This window comes from Apis florea, unplaced genomic scaffold, assembly GCF_048593485.1.
Source record: "Apis florea isolate Af1SG1 unplaced genomic scaffold, ASM4859348v1 contig_3203_pilon, whole genome shotgun sequence".
NCBI lineage: Eukaryota > Metazoa > Arthropoda > Insecta > Hymenoptera > Apidae > Apis > Apis florea.
The window spans coordinates 4,856,750-4,877,586 of record NW_028256723.1 but is presented as its reverse complement, the minus strand read 5'-3'; the positions used below and the strand labels follow the sequence as shown (position 1 = coordinate 4,877,586).

General features: G+C 38.7%; 1 protein-coding gene and 1 long non-coding RNA gene across 2 annotated transcripts in view; one reads left to right on the top strand and one right to left on the bottom strand.

Annotated features, from left to right (window-relative positions):
• The window catches only part of LOC100871383 (tenascin accessory), a 92,853-nt gene that overhangs the window by 42,737 nt on the left and 29,279 nt on the right, over nucleotides 1-20,837 (bottom strand). The window lies entirely within an intron of this gene.
• Nucleotides 3,687-6,936, top strand: LOC147657160 (uncharacterized). The gene is made up of 3 exons (XR_015292935.1): nucleotides 3,687-5,875; nucleotides 6,066-6,255; nucleotides 6,403-6,936. It is a non-coding gene; the product is annotated as an uncharacterized LOC147657160 (long non-coding RNA).

Genomic DNA, 20,837 nt, shown 5'->3' with positions numbered 1-20,837 from the left:
ATCGGACGAGGCAAAGCAAGGGATCGAAGCAAGGGAGAGAAAAGAAAGGGTATGGGCGACGCGAAGGTAAGAGAGCGAAACGGAGGAGGAACGAAGAGAGGGAGAAGAAAAGCGAAACATCACTGGCAGAGGGCCCGATGTCGGTGCTTTACCGACCGAGCCCGACGGAAGAAACAAGCGAAAGAATAGTAGCGAGCGATAAATATTGCTTTTTCTTTTGGAGATCATTAAGTTGAGAACAGACGGCGGTAGAAAATTAATTTACTAAAAGTATCGGCGGATTCGTCGCAAAAACGGGCCGGCGAAAGAACTTTAATGGCGAAATAATGGGGGTCTTAAAAGTTGGACGATAGCCAGTGACATCTTTATTCGATCTCTGAATCGTCGTCTCGCTTCCCAAAGGCTTCCCTCTTTGTCACGCTTTTCCAGAGTAGAGTGTGTCGCCGTTGCTTGTTCTCCGCGAGTCGCGTGCAATTCATCGTGAAAAAATGCGTGGCTTAATGAACTTGATCGTGGCGCTGCTATCGAGTTATATTTCACTCGCTACGGTGTCCTTGGTCAACGAACTTTTTCTCGTTCGAAAACGTTACGATATTATTAGTAACGAGATTGTGAATACGTGTTGAGTTATTCATTTATTTTTTTTATTTACGTACGTATACGAATTGAAAGAGGAACATATAATGAACATGCCATTTTTTGATAATGATATTTTTAAGCGGGTACACTCGTTTCATGCGACAAAATATTTCGTTGACTTTATTACGAATGCTGATGGAAAATTCTTGTACTCGTATATAACGCGTACATTTGATACGATAATAACAAAAGGAACTTTGACGAAGCAAGTTGCACTTCATTGTTTCGTCGAAAGTTAACTGCACTAACGTTTGTTATAGAACCAAGTTGCACGGTGCATATAATGAATAATGAATGATAATGCCGTATTATCATACCACTCGATACCACTGGCACAACTATGCTCGTACTTCATTTATCATTGTTATCTAATCAATAAACATAACCTCTTTTTTACCACAACGTATAGTATATTCATAAGTAGATAATTATAGATTACTGTCTAGATATTATAAATGGTTACTATAATTACTGTAACGTTTACAATATGAAAACGACACGAAATGGTTTAACGCGTTTTTAAACGGGTTAAATGAAAAGCGAGTTTGGCACTTCCTCTTTTCACCGTTTCAGAGTGTAGTTGTCGCCGTGATTGAATAAAGCAAAGGGCCATGTTTCCAGCTCGAACGTTTAATTGTGATCGGAAACGCAATTCCGTAACGCGCAGCACTAATCAACACCCGCGGCGCGAATAAAGCTTTAATGAGATTGCGAGTGTAGTGAGGGAGGGGGACAGACAAGGGCGGCGAATTTTCTTCCGACGGTGACAAATAAATACAGCTTAGGTTAAGAACCTTCAGACAGCTGTACAGCCGTTTCACTACGGACAACCAGATTCCTGATTGCACGTAACGGACAAATGAAGCGAGGGGAGAGAGTAGCTGAAAACAAGATGAACGACTGTGCAGTGGAAGAGAAGGAATGGAGTGGAAACGAGAACGAGAGGGGAAAAACATGGCGGAAGAACGAAGTAAGCAGCAATTCGGCGCGTTAACATCGTGGCCCCTCTTCAACCCGAGTTAATCCATTTGCGCCAGTAAATCAGTTAACTGAAATTGGGTTATATTTCCTAATCGATACGATGGATTAGGTTATCCCATGGTACGCTCGATTCTTTGTCACAAGATTCTTGTTTTGGGATAATATCAATTTCTGTTTCATAATGTATAGTAGTTTCGATAAGATTTCTGAAACACTTTTACCTAAGAGGAAGAATATCGAGTACGAAATTTTTGAGAAAATTCAAGATCGAATAAAATTTTTGTATAAATATAATTTTATAACTTGTGATGAAAATTATTTAAAATTCAGGGAATAAAACTGGCAAGCGTCGCATAGGGGAAATTTCTACGGTTCGCTCGAACAAAATTCCCTAGCCATTACAATCCCTCGCGATGGTGATAAAATTTCTACTATTGCCACAATGTTTCCCGTCCCGTCACTATTTCTCCAATATTCTAATTCGAGACACGTTCAACGTTTTAGGCTACAACGTTCCAAAGCTTGCACATCCGCATTTCCTCTACCTTCGCCTCTCCTATATACGTGTTGCCAACCGTTCAATGTTCACGTTGGCACACTTGCGCGCGCGTCCACGACACCTACACCGATTAAGGGAATTGACCAGCTATCTGATATATTGGAAGTTAAAAGGGTAATTGCGCGTGGCGTTACTGTCACATATTGAGTCGAGTGTTGTCTGAGTGGAAGATTGGAGGATAGGGACGAGCGTGTGATCCAATTATGATGTAACGAACGCGTCATTACTCGGAACACGCTCGACAACGAGGCGCATAAGCTCCGAATTGTGGTCAGGCATCAAACGTCCTTTTCTGTCGAGTCCCGATCACTTCGTTACGTCTCGTCCCTCTCCGTTGCCTCGACGATTAAGAGCGAGAAAGGAAGGGTGAGGATGAATGACTAAGAAAGATAAAAAAAAAAAAAAATATGTTTCGAAGAAAGGCAGTTACAGTTGACCTCTTAAAAATAAAGCCATGCGAATAATTCGTATATTGAACGAAGTCATTTTTTTTTCTTATACACAATTTTAAATTGTTTCATCGAAATCATTGCGTACAGATATTTGTTATTTATTTAAAAAAAAAAAATATTAAACTATTTTAGTGGAATTGCAATGATATTGATTATGAAAATTGGACAAGTTAAATGGATGTATAATATATAATTGTCTTAACAATATATCGTTTCAAATATTTGCTGCCGAGTGAGGAGCAAAGTGAGAGGGAGAAGAAGAGATAAGCTGGTTTATTCATTGCGAATACGATCCGTGGAAACGCTGATTGTAGGTGCGCGCACATGTCGGAAAGGAAAGACACGTCCAAAGAATTCTAATAAAAATCTGACCCCTTGGCGCGTTCTCGAAAGACAGGTAAAGCGACACGAGAATCCGTAACTCGACGCCAGGGGTCGTCGTCGCTTGAAATTGAATCGTACTTTCAGATGAAGAAGACAAAAAAGAAAAAAAAGAGAAGAATCGTGACTTTTGGTGCAATAGAAAGTTGAAATATTGTCCAGCTTCAATCTCTTCCACGTAATTTTTTTTATTTTATTATAATTTATTACCAAGCTTGCTTCGTTTTATAAATTACACGAACTTTCTAAGAAGGAAAACGTCCATTCCAAAAATATCATGGTTCGACGAACTGGAGCAAAATTTGACTCGTCGGGTCAGTGGTTGTTATTAAGTAAGAGATGAATTCTCAAATAAGTCCCATAGTTTCGTATCTCTCCAACAGTTGAACTCGAGAACAGTGGCTAATGTCAGCGATGTTATAAAATGTGACACCAGGCAGCTGCCGCGTGCTCGGTAATACAATCTCGTGTAAATCCTGTCTCCTCTTCTTCCATGCCCAGTACCAGTTTCCGTGGTTTATTGCTATCCGGCGTCGCATTAAAAGCGACTACAAGGGACAGTTTCACTGAAATCGAACCTTTAACGTTTGTACACATACTCGTTAAATCGTTTCTAACCTCAATACATGAGCAAAATTTATAATAATCGATTATAAATTATAAAATAATTGCTTTCTTTTTTAAATATAAGTTTTATTTTGAGAAAAATAAAAAGTTTAATCTAACAAAGAAATATTCACACATTTCACGAAACGCATTAGTTGAGAAATTTCCCGATCTGCGATCCTAGCGCTACGGTAGAAAGATAAAATTACGTGGCACGTGAGAGGAATCACTTCTCCTTTCGAACGAAAATCTAATCTTTATTTGTCATGTTGGATTTAATGTGTGGCTTCGTCATCTATTGATATTTCATGTTATATCTTTTTGTCCCTAGAGTATTTTTCTTAACCACGTGAGCAAACAAATAAGAAGAGAGCGAAAAATAAAGAAATATTTTGATCTAGTGTCTTCTTTTTTGGTGAACGAAGTTGATACGAGGAAAAGCGATGAAATTGTTTTTATTACATCCGAAAAATATTCTCTAATGTTTATCGAAGATATAATAATAATAATCGAATACTTTTATTACATATAAGATTTTATTTGTAAAACCGAAGACGCGTAACTTCTTTTTTTATTTTCTCTTCCAGATCATGATTGAACACCATTTATAATGCGCGATAAGATATGTGGCGTATGCGCGCCCAACACTCAAATCACGCGAAAACTTTCATCTCACGGAGAAAAATACTGCAGCGCCTTCGTCTCTTATTCTGTTTCTTTATTGCGGTCGATCAGAATTGAATAATGCAGAGGATGTTCTGCATTCAAAGGCGAATTCACCAAGAAACGATACTATCGTGGAGACGTGTGAGGATACGTTTGTGTCAGGCTGTCACTATTCTTGCGTATAAACAGTGTAGCGTGTGCTGCACAAAAATTTATGCACGAAAGACTTTGAATTCGTTTCGCCGGTTTAGTATTAACGCAGATTTATGCCGTTACGCGGCGCTCGTGAGAGAAATAGTCAGGTACGAAATAATCAGATACGAAATAAAGAAGCAAAAATCACGATCTACGTATTTATAAGATCGTGTGTTAATTTTGTGTTAAACAAAAGATTTTGCATCAGATCACGGAATAATTTTTTAAATGTAAAAATTCATATTATAATAACATTTGAAAATCGTTTTGAATCGTTTCTCGATTCGTCTTGAACAACGAAAATCGCTTATCTTTCTCTTTTTTTCTCTCTCTTTTTTTGCACTGTCGAATAAAATTGGCATTTCAGGTACGGAACAAGCACGCTGACAATCACGATTTCCCGTTTCGAGGCGACGAAACGAGCGAGCCAGCGCCGTGCTCCTTCTTTTGTCGTCACGGCGCAATCTACCGACAAGCCTGCCAAATCGACTCGTCGATTCGTCCGCGAAATCTCATTCCTTCTGCTAGCTGCATCGTGTGATCAGTAATAGCAGTTTATTTATATTTATAGGGAAAGAAATTAATATAAAAGAAATTGTATAATGTGACCATGATTCTCCCATGAAATTTTTTATTTATCTCTTTGAATGTATTTGTTATTAAAACAAGCTTTATATATTTATTGCTGTTTACCTTTCATATTTTTTATCACGTTACATTAAACGTGAAAGAAAGTTGTTGAAATTCAGCTCGACGCAGAATCGCAAAAGATTAACGAAATTAAATTATTTGTTTGAAATCGTATAAATATAAAATTACATTTGCACATAAATTCAATGCTTCAAAAGAGACATTAGTTTGCGAGTTTTTATCCATTCGTTGAAGAAAATATCCATATCACAGCGTCGTTGCGAATCAAAAACAGGCCACTTAACATGATATTACGTCAAAAGAGTGCTGTGAGCTTAATTTATGAATAATGAATAATCCCCATTTTCTGTGCTTCGCTTTAGGTTAGGTTAGGACGATTGAATTTGACGAATATCGATATATGCGAGGCACACGTGACAAAGGTCTTGGTTGAGAAGTTTTTTTTTCATTTTTTAATTTGATATCCAATCGTCGCGGTAGATGGCACCTCTGTGTCCATCTCTTAAATTCTTTGTTCCGTGTCGCGTTTAGTCAAACGTAATATTCGTTTCAATTCGTTACACCACCATTGTCGGTTCGAAAATCGTCAGCGTTTCAAAGTCATCGATAGAGAGACGAGTAATGCGAGGAAAACGTTTCCAACGAGCGTTGGAGAACGCACTAACGAGAGGATTTAGTGGACCGTTTTTACTCGAGACATCTCTGTGAACGATTTTCTTTAAGCGTTCGTTAGAATCGACTGCAGGTTAGACGACCTCCTGTGTGTGTGTGTGTGTGTATGTGTGTGTGTGCGTGTATGTGTACGTTCATGTAAATATTATAAGTGTATAGATAAACTCTTTTTTATAATGTTTACGAATGTTTCATCAGCGAAGAATTTTATCGATTTTTCAATGGTTGATTTGTGTGAAAGGATTTCCGATTTATCATTCCAGTTTTTCTAAGCGTTGATCGTTAACTGTGAACAGATGTTTGAAAGAATTGGATGAATATAGACCATGAAATGGGAAGCATGTTATTTGTGGATCCCCGAAGATCTATTTCCAGAATCTTAATGAATCAAGAAAAATGATCCACGTTTCTTTTGCTATTATTTATAATTTGTCACTGTTGTTACTTATAATGGTACGTCTGCTTTGTTTACAATTTTTTTTTATAATCTTTTTTACAATATTGCATATATCGAGCGATACACTTTGCACAGAGATTGCATTTCCAAATAAAATTCGCGTGATGGATTACACGTTTGTTGTGCAACATTCTCGTTCATAGGAAATATCAAGCGCAAAACCCATGCGAATATGGAAAATTACTCAGGCATGTCGGGGATTCGCGTACCGCAACGACGAGGAGGCTCTCTTTCTTAGACACGCCGTATCCTTTAAAAAGGTACGTCGCCATTGTCAGACCGCATATGCGCGCCCTTCCGTAGCGAAAGGGTTGCTCTTTCGCAGAGACCGACTTGAAAGCGCCTTCGCTTTGCGTTCCCGTCGAGATTGAGACGTGAAACCATTTGAATTACTACGAATGCGCGATGGAAGTCACGGATCATTTCGAATGTTATTCCTTCGGTATAGTGACGTGAACTCGATACTCGTGTACAATATACGAATATTTTGATTCGATACAAAATATCGGATATCGTTGCTTTGTGATACGGAGAGATGTCGAAAGATTTGTACGAATTTTAAGAATTCGTTTTGAGATTCCTCCATATAAAACAGAAGATTACGTAATGTAATCTATATGCAATTATTGTGCAATAATGTAAACTGAACAAAATAATAATTCTATTTAACAAAAGTATACATTTTGGACAAATAAATACAATTAAAAAATATCTTTAATAAATATATTTCACAATTTTAAATAGGAAAATATTCGATCCTTCGAATCCCTCGCCATTGATACACCAATCTGCTATCTTCGTTGCCAACAAGCCCTAAAATTATGCACATCAGCACCCGAAACTTCGAAACATCGTTTCGCAGCATCGGATCACGGGAACCGATACACGATGGCAGCACGATATTGTCCAAGCCGGTCACGTTCGTGGCTGCTGTTCGCGACACGCGCGCCCCACCGACAAACGAGCGCGTCCAGAGAGAGATAGACAGAGCAGCCGAAAAAAAAAGACGAAGAAGCGTCATTCGATGGGAGAAGAGACGTTATTACGAGACACGGACGAACGGAGCAGGTTGAACTGGGGAAAGGTCGACTACGTGTCGAGATGAGTTAAGAAAAAGATAGCGAAGAACAAAGACGTTTGGGGTTAGGGTTTCCACGATAGCTATCTCTCTCTCTCTTATTTTGCGCTACACATATACACTTTTTCCTTTTTCACTCCCTATCTCTGCCCTTCTACGACACAACGCAAAGCTTCGAAGGATCGACACCGAAGTATATGTATCATCACCCGTGGTTGCAAACTTTGCCACTATTCGATCATCCACCCTTCTGGTTCCATGGTGGATGAGCATCGCCTGTCGCATTCTAACAATGCGAACAACGTGGCGAAAAAGAAGGAAGGGGGGGGGGGGAGAGAAAAGCTGCGAGAACGAGTCCAGAGAAAGAAGGTGGTAGGGATGATGCCAAAATGGGAGAAGGGGAGAATATTACGCCACGTGTGCCGGTAATAAGAACGCGCGCGCGTGACGATAATGCAAAAATACCTGGCCACCGACGGCGTTTTTGTCCTCCTGTCTTCCCATGACTCGCGTTCCTTCGTTTTCTCGTTATCTTCACGCCTCCCACGACCACTCTTTCTTCCCTTCCCCCAACCACTCGATATTGCGTTGTTCTTTTCTTCGACCGATGACGCTGTGTCCCCCTGGATCGTGTCTTATTTTTGTACGGTCGCGACCATTACAACTTTCACGTAACTTACCGACAGCAGGTATGGTCGGTAGGAGAGAGAAGGGAAAAGGAAAAGGAAATTGAATTTAATTCTAATTTAGATAATTATATTTCGACGGAGATCGAAATGTATTTAGAGATGCATATGATTTGGAAGAATTTTAAAAAAAGGAATTTCAAATTAGAAAATGGATTAAAATGAAAGGATTAAGAATAATTTGATAGAAATGTTGCGAGTCATTAATTTTGCCCCTTGAAATATTTTTTGTTTTATGCAATGAAAAAAAAAATTAAAGTATATCGAAATTTATAATTCCACCTATTCTATTCCGAAAAATATCGTTCCGATTTCTTACTTATTAAATTTTTCTTCAAAAATATTCTGCTCGTATTTCATCGTTAATCACATTTACGTTGGAAAGCAGCTTCGAGGGGATGGCCGTGCCATTATTCACGGTTTCCTCGAACACGAATCGTTGCTCGTGCTCCTTTTCCAAAACCTCCAAGTGTCCCATTAGCCTGGAAATCCGGGAAGTCTCCGGTCAAGTACGGTTCACCGGAAACGGGGAAACAAAACGAGTTGAGCTTTGACGTTTCTGTTCAACCCTCTTTTCACCGTTCGTCGTCGGTGAAAAACGATGAACCAGAAATGTTTTGAAGTTTGAAAACACGAAGGCGAATTCAAACACGAATAAATCCCGAATAATCGAAAGATGCCAATTTTAAACTTATTAATCAAAATAAATAGAAATTTCCAATTTTTATATTTCCACCATTCCAAAAAAATTAACTCGTTCTAAATCGTGCGAATATTATTTTCATCACTAAACCAAAAACTCATAAAATCAATGATAAAACGAAACTACAATATAATATTATACTTCATCTAATAAAATACGATAACTTTTCACAATTCTTTTTCCATTCGCCATATCGGCGTGCACCATTGCTGCAAAGTACCCGGAGAGCTCGCTGAACTCTCCTGACTTCGGCCTTCAAAAGAATTCTTCGCGAGCAAATCGCTCGAAAACTCGTCGCGTAAAGACAATTGAGAAGAAGAAGGAGAAACGTCCCCTTCCATCTCCCCGCTCCTTTGTCTCGTGAAACTCGGCTCACCGCGGACGGTTGGTCAGTGACGTAACGAAGAAAAATCTTAGAAGCGTACAGTGGAAGAGAACGGCTAAAAGAGGAGCGGGGGGGGAGGAGGAGGAGGAGAAGGAGGAGGAAGGGAGGGGGAAGAGGAGGCAGTAGCCGCAGCATCGAAGCGCGAGCCGTCATTATTTTGAGTGCGACACGGAGGACGAGCGGCGCCGAGCCGACGAGCCGAGAAAAGGTCGGTGTTTTCTCTAACGACGATGATAATGCTGTGTTTGCAAGGCTCGCTCGTCCGCCCGGCTCGTCCCATTTCCGAGGAATAACAAATGCGGCCAGATCGTTACGCGGCACGCGACATTAACGCGCGCGATCCGTCCACAGCTGTCTTCAATGACCCGAAAACTACAGCGAAGGAACTGGGGAACATGGCCAACGTGACGAGTAATTGTTCAGTCATCCATTTCGTCTCCTGTTTCATCGCCTCTTTCTTAGGATTGGCTTTCTTCTTTTATCTTTCATTTTATTCCCGTCCCTCTTTTTTTATTTTCTTCTTGTTGCGCGCGATGTGTACACGTTTTAGATTCGTATCTTGCTCGGAAGATGTGGTTCTTTTGTTTTTGTTTTTGATTTTATCATGACAAATTATATATTTTATTGTAACAAATCGAAAGAAAGAAAGACACTTCTGTTCGAATTTTTTTGACAAAAGCAAAATGTGTACGGTGTGATACATTATGTAATCTTTTATGGAAAAAAAATCCGCGAATTAAGTTTGCCCAGTTAACGTGAAAACATTCGTATCGGCACAATTACGGCGGACTAGTTGTTACGAGATAAATAATATTTGCTCTTCACACGAGTGGGTCCCAAGTACGGTGCACTTCAAGTAGCCACTTAGTCATGCTGCCAGTCCATTGTCTGACACGAAGTATCTCTTGTCGATCAGCCGCCTACTCGCCGTATAATAACGTTAATTTATCTTTTATCAACTTTCACGAACGATTAAGAACTTCTTATCCTTATTCCAATGTTATCGCCTTGTATCTTCGGCACAACAATACTTATTCTGCTACCAAAGGGGCCATTCAGAATCATATTTTCCCACTATTTCTCTCTTCTTTTTTTAATCTTGCCACATTATTATTTCCTATCTCGTTTTTCCAACTATTCTTCTTGAAATTCCTCATTTCTTTCTTCTTCCCCCTTTTCATACTTCATATCCACACTTCTGAACGCCATATTCGTTTTCTTTTCTCTTCTCATTTGTTCCTTTTCTTTTCACGCTTCATTTCTCACCATTCTACAATTTCTCTCCCCATCCTCTCTTTCCGTCATTTTACTAACACCTTTTCTCTCTCTCATCAGACTCTCTAGTTAAGAAAAATTAATAAATCACAAAAAGGAAAGAAGAAAAAAGCGTGCAAAAATGTATTCGATCCGCAGGTACAAGATAAACCTTTTCAATCATCGAATTCATAATTCATTAACAGACGACACGTCAAAAGTTTAAACTGAAAATCGCATATAATTAGCATATGATTTTAAAAGCACGCGTCACTTGTCACGTAATATATATATATATATCACTCATATCGCGAAAATCACATCGATTTCGACGAAAATGCATCGCATCCTGCGAGTGATCTTTAGTACGAGTAATCACCGCACGTTAATGATTAACGTCGCCCCGTGTCACGCGCTCTCAAAACGAGTTCGAATTTATTAGGCTCGCGAGAAATCGTTGTGAACAACGTAATTAATGAACGTCACGTAGCCGGCCGACCAGTGAAATTAATTGATTCGATGCGACGCCCGTGTTTCTCGCTTTTTATCTCGGCCGGTGGCTATCATTAGCTTCTTGCCGACTAATTATTCAACGAGCCCCTCTCTTAATAATTGTTCTGTAAACCGTGCGAAACGAGCGTTAACGATGCTTTTAACGATTTCGCTCGATTCGATTATACTCGAACGGGCGGCCGATAGAGAGAGAACGAGTTATTGACACGAGCGAGTGCTGAAATATAGGTTATGGTCGATTTGTGTTCTCATTGCTTGGAAGTAATAACCGAATTGAGTACGAAAAATCCGAGTAGAATTCAATTTCTTGAAACAATCGAAATATCATCAGTGTTTTGACGATATTATGCTCGAACGGGAGAGTATTATCGAAAGATAGGTTATGATTGATTTATGTCCTCATTGTTTGAACATAGAATAATAAGAATCTATGGAATAAATTTTTCGAAGGAAAATTTGAATGAATTGATATCGAAGAAAATATTCAAAGAATTAATTTGTACGAGACGTTCTTACGTAACGAATGATCTTCTTGAATTCGATCCCCTTTAGCGACCACTTCCACTTCGATCCGTTTCCGGAAAAGCTGACCTGCGTTGTCCTGAGTCAACTGTGTGGGCCAGATAAATCTAATTTCAAGGGTCACGATTGTACACCCTGCATTATATATGCTCTGTCTACAGACCGACCGCTCAAGTTGGCCGATATTTGGACGTGGTTCTATGTACGAGGAACGAGTGGCTACGTCTTCCCAAGTTCCGTCCAATTTTCTTAGCGTCTCCTGACTCGTGGAAAAATTAGTGGCGACTCCTGTTGGATCTTCAAAGAACCAATTTATCGCAATTAGCGCTGCCTTCATTCGTAATTAAAACTTCCTCTCCCGATTGTGTTTTCAATTGCAAAATTTGTTTCTTAATTTAATTGATCGGAATAAAAAAATATACAAGAATCGCGAGGTAAAAATATATATATATATATAACGTTAATAATTAAGGCGATGATAATAATTTCATTTATAAAATTATTAATTTAAATGTTTTACTTTAAAGAGAGTTGTAATTTAATTTTGCTATAGTAATTTATCTATTATTTATATGCAAATTTCGATCATGCATCATTTGATAATAGTAAAAATCCAATAATTAATATCTGTTCACCGAAGCAATGCTATTCGTTACTGCGCCTATAAGTGGTATAAACTAATTTTACCACGACCGATAAGTATCAGAGTGATCACAGCTCCCTCTCTCCACCGTTTAATGAACTCGAAAATTACTCGATCGCGCAAGCTTTCGCTCGTCGACTTCCGACCACAGGACATAACCCTCGTTCCTCATTTAACGTTCTATATACGTACACTAGTCGCGTACTTATCTATTTATACATCGAGAGTGTCCGTGCACCGTTCATTCAAGCCTGTGAGCCTGTGGGCATGCGCAATAAGAGAAAAGAGAAGAACTCGACGATTTAGAGGTTAAAATGCCGGTCGTTACTCGATTCATTCACGATATAACTACTCTTTTTCAATGTGTCACACCTAGAAACGAAGAAATCGAACGACAACCGTGCTTGTTGTTCAACGTAGTGATATCGTTGTTCAATCGTTGTTTTCGATACGTGAAAATTGGAAGGCAAATGATTTTATGAAGATTAAAATGATTAAAAGTAATACGGAAACGTTGAGAAGGGAGTAGAATTTCTTCTTTTTAAATTCTATAAAAATAAACTTACCATAAATGACTTGTATTGATAAAAAAGCGAATAAAGGAAATTCTTGAATTCTGTGGGCTAAGCGTGTGCGCGAATCGTTTCTATTTATTGCTCTCAAACCGTGCAGGTGGACAAGATTTATGACAACAGGAAACCCGGGCTCGATCCGTTGCAAATCTATCCACCGGTAATATTTCATCCGAGCATGTACTTTACAGTTTTTTCCGGAACTTATCTCGGATATCGGAATAAGCTTCCTACCGATCGATGCCATTTCTTCCAGCCAGTGTGTTACCAAACGACAAATAAGCAAATAATAGGCAGCCATCCCGTACAATGGAATAAACAAGGATATTTACACGCTTATTCCGCAAGACAATTCGCAAGACAATATCAAAGACAATCAACAACGTACATTATATATCTCCCACACAAATCTTCTCTTATACCTTATCAATAGAATCAATTTCAATCGAATAGAAATTTTTCTTACCTAAAAAATTCTCCCCCTCCTCTCTCTCCGTAAAACGAAAATATTTAATTAAAATCAAACGGATTTAATTAAAATCAATTCGCCACGAAAGCTGTCGCTGAAATGCGAAGACGTGATTCTAAATTTATAAAGATCGACGACGCGTCACACCGTAAAGGGTCACATACCATAGGAATGGAAGCTATAGTGGACGGGAATGGACGCTGGGAAACGGAGGACACCGGCGCGCCTCCTGGCGGAAGCACTATTTCAACGTAATTGTCGTCTCATCGTTCCCTTTCGCCCGTGCCGTCTCCGCGTACATACCGATTGCCATTCGGGATCTTCGTTTCGGTGTGGGCCCGAACGCACACCATATTACGTCTGCATAGCTACGTCCTCGGCTGGTAGACACCTAGCCAGACGAAATTAACCGTGGCCGCACGAGGAAAATGCCGGCAGGAAATGACGGGTACGAGCCTCGGGTATTTATCGACTTCCGCTGGCCAGCGTTCGCGTCGTTCATTTTCGTTTCAGTAATCGGCAAGCGGAGGAGGCAAACGGAACGGATTCGAGATTATGTCTCGAGTGGGAGTGGTGGGGGAGGAGGCAGGAGTGGGGGTAGGAGAGTTCTTAGAGCGCGTGTGTATTTTGGGACACGTCCGTTTTGCGAGCGTATGAATCTGGTAAGTCAGGTGTGCCGGCCAACAGGAAACAGGGAATTGGTGTTTCTTTTTTTTTTTTTTTTTGGTTATATATTCGGAATGAAGGAATGTTATATGGAAAATGTTCCCTTTTAGAAGCGCAGGGAGGAAAGTAAGTATGCGAAACCCGTCGGTTCGAAATATCGTTATGATTATAGCGTAGTAGACGTTGCAGACATACATGTACACGAAATGATAAACTGGAATCGAAAATGAGAGACGAGAATTTATCTATTAGAGATATTTATTTAAAGAATGTGAAGAAACTATTACTTATAATATCTCACCGTGCACTCTCGCAAACGAAATTATTACTAAATCTATTATTCTCTCGAAACACGAACACACGATAATGTTGATCATACCAATTTCCACTTCTCGATTCCGATAAACTGTACCGGTCGATGAAACGATCACACTCGTATCGAGGCCGCGCGGAATACAGTTTCGAAAGGCATCGCGGGTAACAATACAAATCGATCGGTAGGCGCAACGATACAAGGACGACGATATCGACAAATTGGTCGGCCGCCCGTGGACGGATATATCCGACAGAGTTTGTTAGTCTCTCGCGCCCAATTTGTCACGCATCGCCACGACGTTTCCATGTGTACGCCATAACTCTTCGCCCTTATGTACATCTATGTACACCTTTTGCCTCCCTCTCTCTCTCCAACTTCCTTCATCCTCGTTTCCTTCCCTTCTTTTTCTACCTCCCTATCAATTCTATTTCCTATCATCCACTCCTTCACCCTTCGACTTGGAAAGTCGAGTAGTATTTATTTCAAGCCGAGTTCCAAGAAGCGGCGAGAAGAAAAACAGTAGAAAAAGCGAAAAGGTTGGAAGGAAGAAAGGAAGGATCGTTGCTTTGAATAAAGGAGTTTGGGTCGTCGTAGGTGTTTAATCGAAGGGTGAGAGTCGAGATAGAGAAGCAGAGAGGATCGTGAAGATGGACGCTGTTTATCTCGCACCTGGGCCTCTTCTAATTAAGAGGAAGTTATATATTCGCGAGCCTCTTCGCTCTTGGAAATGGACGACCAGATTCGTTTCTTCAGTCCTTGATCGAACGATTCGGAACAATTTTAAGGAATTCCTTTTAAGCAAAATCGTGTAACGTGAATCATGTTACTTATTCATCGAATCGTAGGAAAGATATATCTTCTGTTTCGTTTTTTGATATGAAAAAAAAAAAAAAAAAAATAGGAACAACAAACGTTTCAAAATTTACACGTTAACAATCACTTAAGTTGTTATATAAATCGTGAACGATTTTTCAACTCTTTGATACTCGGTAAAATTTCATCTATTATTTGAAAAAAGTCGCGGAATTGAATTTTTGAAAAAATAAAAAGCCTCGTCGCTGATTCTCTTCGTTCGAGTTTTTTTTTTTTTCTTTTTCTTTTCGCCGCGGAAGGGCGAAAAGTGGCGCGAAATTCCATTCTTGCGATATTAATTATGAACAACCGCGACACAGATTACAGGGAAACTTAGCAAATTGCCGGCCGTTCAAAAGGGGGGCGCGCTATCCGGTCGGTATACACACGCTTTTAGATTTTTCACGTGGATAGAAATTACAATGTTGCGTAACAGCGGCCCGGCACGCCAAAAAACTTGTCGTTTCGCTTCAACGTGGATTTTAAGAGCCGCGCCAGGTGCGATGAAAAGCTTTATAACTGCGAGTCACGCTAATTTTCCCCGCGACCGCGATAGTTGCTCTGTCCTTCTCCCTTCCACGAGCGAAGATCACCATCTACTCCCATGGTAAACAATAACGCGTATTCCCTATTTTTTGGGGAGAGGGGGAGGGGGAAGCGCAAATAGAATACAGAATGGTGTGCTATAGTTTGTTTAATCAATCACCATTAGAGAGAATATTACATGGAGCAGCGAAGCGTGTAACGTAGTCATGGTCCTCTGTTTGTAAACACAAAATGCAAATACAATAGCATAACAATCGAGGAACGCATTATCGCTCGGTCAATCCACTTGTCCCCTCGTGCTGCCTTATCGACAATGCTAGAATATAAACACAATTAACGAGCAACGTAATCGAGTTAAGTGTTTTGTAAAAATGAAGTTCTGGGGGAAGGGGGAATGTGGAACGAGGTTTCCACTGTATTTTTTAAGAATGAAGGATATATTGCCATTGAACGTTATAAATGTGTATATAATGTGAAAAACTTTTGTTTTTTTCTTTCTTAAATATGCTTCCGGCGCTTTTTCAGCTTTATCGAACATTCATGTATTTTTCAATTCACGATTATACGCATTTTTTTAAAATCCTTTTCACATTTGACAATAAGTTTATTGTCCTTTTTTATCTCATTTCACGTCTATCTGTTTTATAACTTAAAGATAATGTTTGTACAGGTTTGGAGGCTGATTTACATTTACGACGAAGTAATAGAATAATGTATAAAAGAAAAATGTACAAATCCTATTTTATTCCATAGAAACAAAGAAGTTTTTTTTTATTATATTCAAAAACCTATATAAAATCCTGGTTACTATTCGAATACAATTCGTCATGTTAAAATCTTTTTATTTCAACCCGTGATCCTCACGAAATTAAAAAAAACTTTATCCTCTTATAGTCTATCCATTGTTATCAAACTTCTACACGATCCTTCGTTATTACAATTTTTTTCAATTTGCTGAATATAAATAAATAAAAGTAAATAAAAAAAGTATAATAAAATTATACTCGATAATTACATTCGAAAGAATTACATTTCGCTTACGCCATCTTATTCTCCTTTCGTTCCACATCGCATTGAATATTATTTGTAATGTATTAAAAAATAAAATAAGATACGATTATTGAATACTAAGGCAAACTTTCATTAATCCGTTTTTTTTTTTTTTTTTTTTTTTTTTTTACAAAGTGACACATTCATTACACACTCTTATAGTCTCTTTACGTTATGTCGAATAATCATCCTCGATCCCAGCAAACGCGATAACCCAGTAAAGGGTAACGTTGCACGTCGAAAGCAACGCTACAAAAGCGCGCTCTCGTGCGAACGGTATTAGTCGTATTGTGCGAATCGGCGAGGCAACATCTATTCCTCTATACGTCAATCCCTCGAGAGAATATTAGACGCGGGGAGCCTCTGGTTAAAGCTTGTCGCACAAAGACCCGTTGGATCCGTCATGAATGCCAATAGACATTTAGATAACGGTCTCAATAGGAATTCGAGTAAATCCGGGGACGAGGGGAGGGAAGGGGGCAGATTAGTCGAGGCTCGTGTCATCGTTTCCACGGAGATTAGTCGCCGCGATAAGATGTCGCTCCTGTTCGTCATACATATAGTACAAAGCCAGAAAGAAGAATGCATTCAGAAAGTAAAAAGTGCCGTTTATTGGTTATTTCTTACAGAACCAATATATGATTCCACGCGTATAAAACAGCACGTGTATGATTATTATGTAAAAAACTTTTATGAACGTGTATATTTTCTGTAATATAATCATTTGTATATAACAGTTTTGTAACATAACCTCAAAAACAAAAACGTACGACGTATCTTGTTAAAAAGCAGAGAATGAAAACGAAACGAGAAGATATGTGAAAGGGGAAGATACGTCTCTGTGCAAGTTCGAAAAAACGTTTCAGAAACCAGTGAGAGGAAGCTAATTAAGTCCGCGAGATGTCTCGTTAAGATCGCTGATGAAGACGTTTGTCCGTGTTGCTTTGGCGGAGAACTTTGAACTTTGGTGGAAAAGGCGACGATGTTTTTATGTTTCCGTCTCCCACTCTCCCATCTCATTTGAACTCTCTACGCTCTGCGTCGACGACGATAATTTAAACCAACGGCCTCATGCTTGCGAGTATTGCCGATAAAGAAGAATTCGGGAAGTTCGAGTGGAAATATTTCGAGCGTCCCGCGAGTCAGCAGGCTGAACGAAATAATTCTGCGAGAATTACGCGATCGTTCTGCATCGTCGAACAATTCTCTACTCTCCGAGGATTTGTTTTCAGAAAATAAGGAGGTTTACGAGCGAAGGAAACATGTTGCTTTGAAAAAGAGACGGCTTTTGGATTTTTTATTATGAGATTATTGCACATTTTATTTACAGAAAATAATCGAAGGATTAAAAGTGAGGTTAAGTGAGGAACGAGATTTTTGAAGATATGTATCTTTTTATCGAATCGATCTTATCATTCCATTCCATATACAGAATGATTCAAAATTCATGGTATAAATTCATGGAATCAGAGAGATCCTATGGCTCGAAATAAAATCAAGAATAATATTGGAGACTTCATTTTCGAATGTATGAATGTTTGACAATTTTTCAAACATAAGTAAAATTAATTCCTTGTGACATATAAATAAGCAAAAAATATAGAATACATCTTTTTCATTTAAAAATTAGTTTTCGAGAAAATTGAATTTGAAAATTATACGACTCCTTGGCTGTATATGTTCAATCTCTCCTCATATAATAGGACTTAATATATACAAGTTTTATTCTTTTCTTATTTTATTAACAATTTCTATTCAATCAAGAATTTCACTTTTATTTGAACAATTTTCAAACTTCGTATTATTTTCATAAAACCTCCCCTATATCATTTTTTGAAGCTTACTTTAAAATCTGCCACGCTAAAAAAGATCAAAGAACAACAAATAAAGGATTTTCCATCCCTTGTTATTCTTAACCTCAAATAATAACATTCATCTTTCTCGGGGAATCCATGAATCCCTTTATTCGAAATCCTGTTGCTCATCAAAAGGGATGTATTTATATTCACGCGAGTCGAACACGAGGGAGGAAGGAGTCTATCTAGGTGGCGCGACTGTATCTCGGAAGATAACAAGGCGACGTATCAGGATCATTCGTAAAGCTGTCGCTCGGGCGATATATCAGTATCCTTTTTGGTCGTTACGGTGACACACCCCTTCACGTGGAGAGACCCTCGAATGGGACAAGTGTCGACGCGTTAAACGACGACGCGTGCACAGCGACAATACGAAGAATATTTTTCGGCGCAAACTGTACCCTCGTTAGTTAACGAGCATTCATCATCGTATTGTTGTCGTTAGCCGCGGTCTTCATGGTTATTCGAGCCGCCCCATCGAAATCACAATGTGACCAGATGCAGACACCGGGTACGGATAAATTTTCCTCATTGAACGCTCCTTCTTTTTCGACAAATTTAAATTTTTCATTCGGTTGAACGAGAATTGAATTTTATGTTGGAATGGAGGTTAGGTTCGTACGATTTATGGAAAATATATTTATAGAGAGAAAATTTAATTCTTGATAGAACAGAATGTACACTTAATTCTTCTTCTTTAAAACATTTGATGTAATTTATGTTTTTACGACACTTTTTATTAATCTACAAAATAGTCGGGATTTAAATTTAATCGAAATCGGTTACATTAAAATAAAGTGACCTACTATCTTAGATTACTAGACGCTTGAATTACGACACAACGGGTCAACAATTCCCTCGACGAAAAAAACCTATTTTCTCAACTCGACACCCAACGGACGAGAATTTGAAACGAGGCTCGAGACAATGTCGAGTTACGTTTGCAACCTGTTCTTGGACTGATTCAACTTAGAAAGTTAGCTTGCTTTCCCGTGGCAAGAGAGTAAGTTACGAAGGGATGAGGGAGGGAAAGCTCGTGAAAAGGAAGGTGAGACTTTCGTGGAGCTGTTGGCTCGCTATGAGATATATATTTGCAGTTTTCGAAAGAAACTTTTTTATTTGCTGACACAATAAATATTTGACTTAAGCCAGGCAGCAGCCTGAATGGATTCTTTCATTCTTAACGAGCATTCTGATTCTCGATCTGCTACCTTCCTTCCTTCCAGATAATCTGTTGTTACAGTTTCTTTTTTTTTTAAACCAATTATTAATTTATTTATCGCGATAAGAGATTCGATATTTGAATATTTTTTTAATAATATTAAATCAGAGGTGTTGAAAATGAAAATTCTCTTATCACACACACACACGCACACACACACACACACACACACACACACACACACATAGAAAAACATCGAAATTTTTCGTCATGTTTTCGATTCAATGAAAGCTCAGAATAAGCTCACGAGTCATAGGAAATCGCGAGGAGGGAGGGGGGGGGTCTCTCTCGCTATTCTTTCTGGGTCGCTTTTAAATTCGGATTTTCCTGTATCCCGGTCTGGCCTACTTCGCTCCCGGATACCATTCTGCATGTAACTGGATGGAATGCTCGTCGAAAATAGCGAAACACAGAGAGATCGAGAGATAGAGATAGAAAGGCAGAGGGGGAGGGGGGAGAGGAAGAGGGAGAAAGAGATAAACCCTGTTCCAGGACTTCAAAGCGTTCCAGTTGGCGAATAATGACATATATACAATATGAAACCGATGCTGCGTGATCGTATTTCAGTCCCCTCCCCTCTCTCTACCCCCTCCTCGCCATCTTCCTTTCTAGGGTATCAAGAATCTACGCGAGATGTCGCTCGCATTTTTTTTTAAGAATAAAAGAAAGAGGGAGCGATGAATCGGGTCGTGATATTATCTCATATTAATCTCATATTTCGATTTTAAGGATAGATTTTGATATTTTTTTATATAAGGCACAAATAAATCGAAAATACGCAACATAAAATCTTTGCTTTATTTGAGAGATTTTGATTCATTGGCATGGTTAAGAAAATTTAAATGTTGAAATAATTTATATTTTATAAATGAATTAAAAGTATTTCAGAGAATCTTTTCTATTTATTTTAATATCTTTCAATATTGTTATTTAACGAAAGTATCTCTCAAATATTGGTTACTTAATTTGAATGGATGATCCAATTATTTCAAATGGCTTATTATTGGAGATGAATACGTTAAATGCAAATTTGCACATCATTTGAATTGAAAATATGGTTGGCAAGCAAATTTTATAGCCTAGAGAGGGAAATTAAAATTAGAGATGACTGGATAAATTGAATCGTATGAAAACATACTTTGTCAAAATAAAAAAATGTTATACAATTTATCATAAAATTTAACAAGGAAAAAAAAGTATAGACTTTTATTTAAATTACTTTAAAATTGTTCGTACGATATTTAT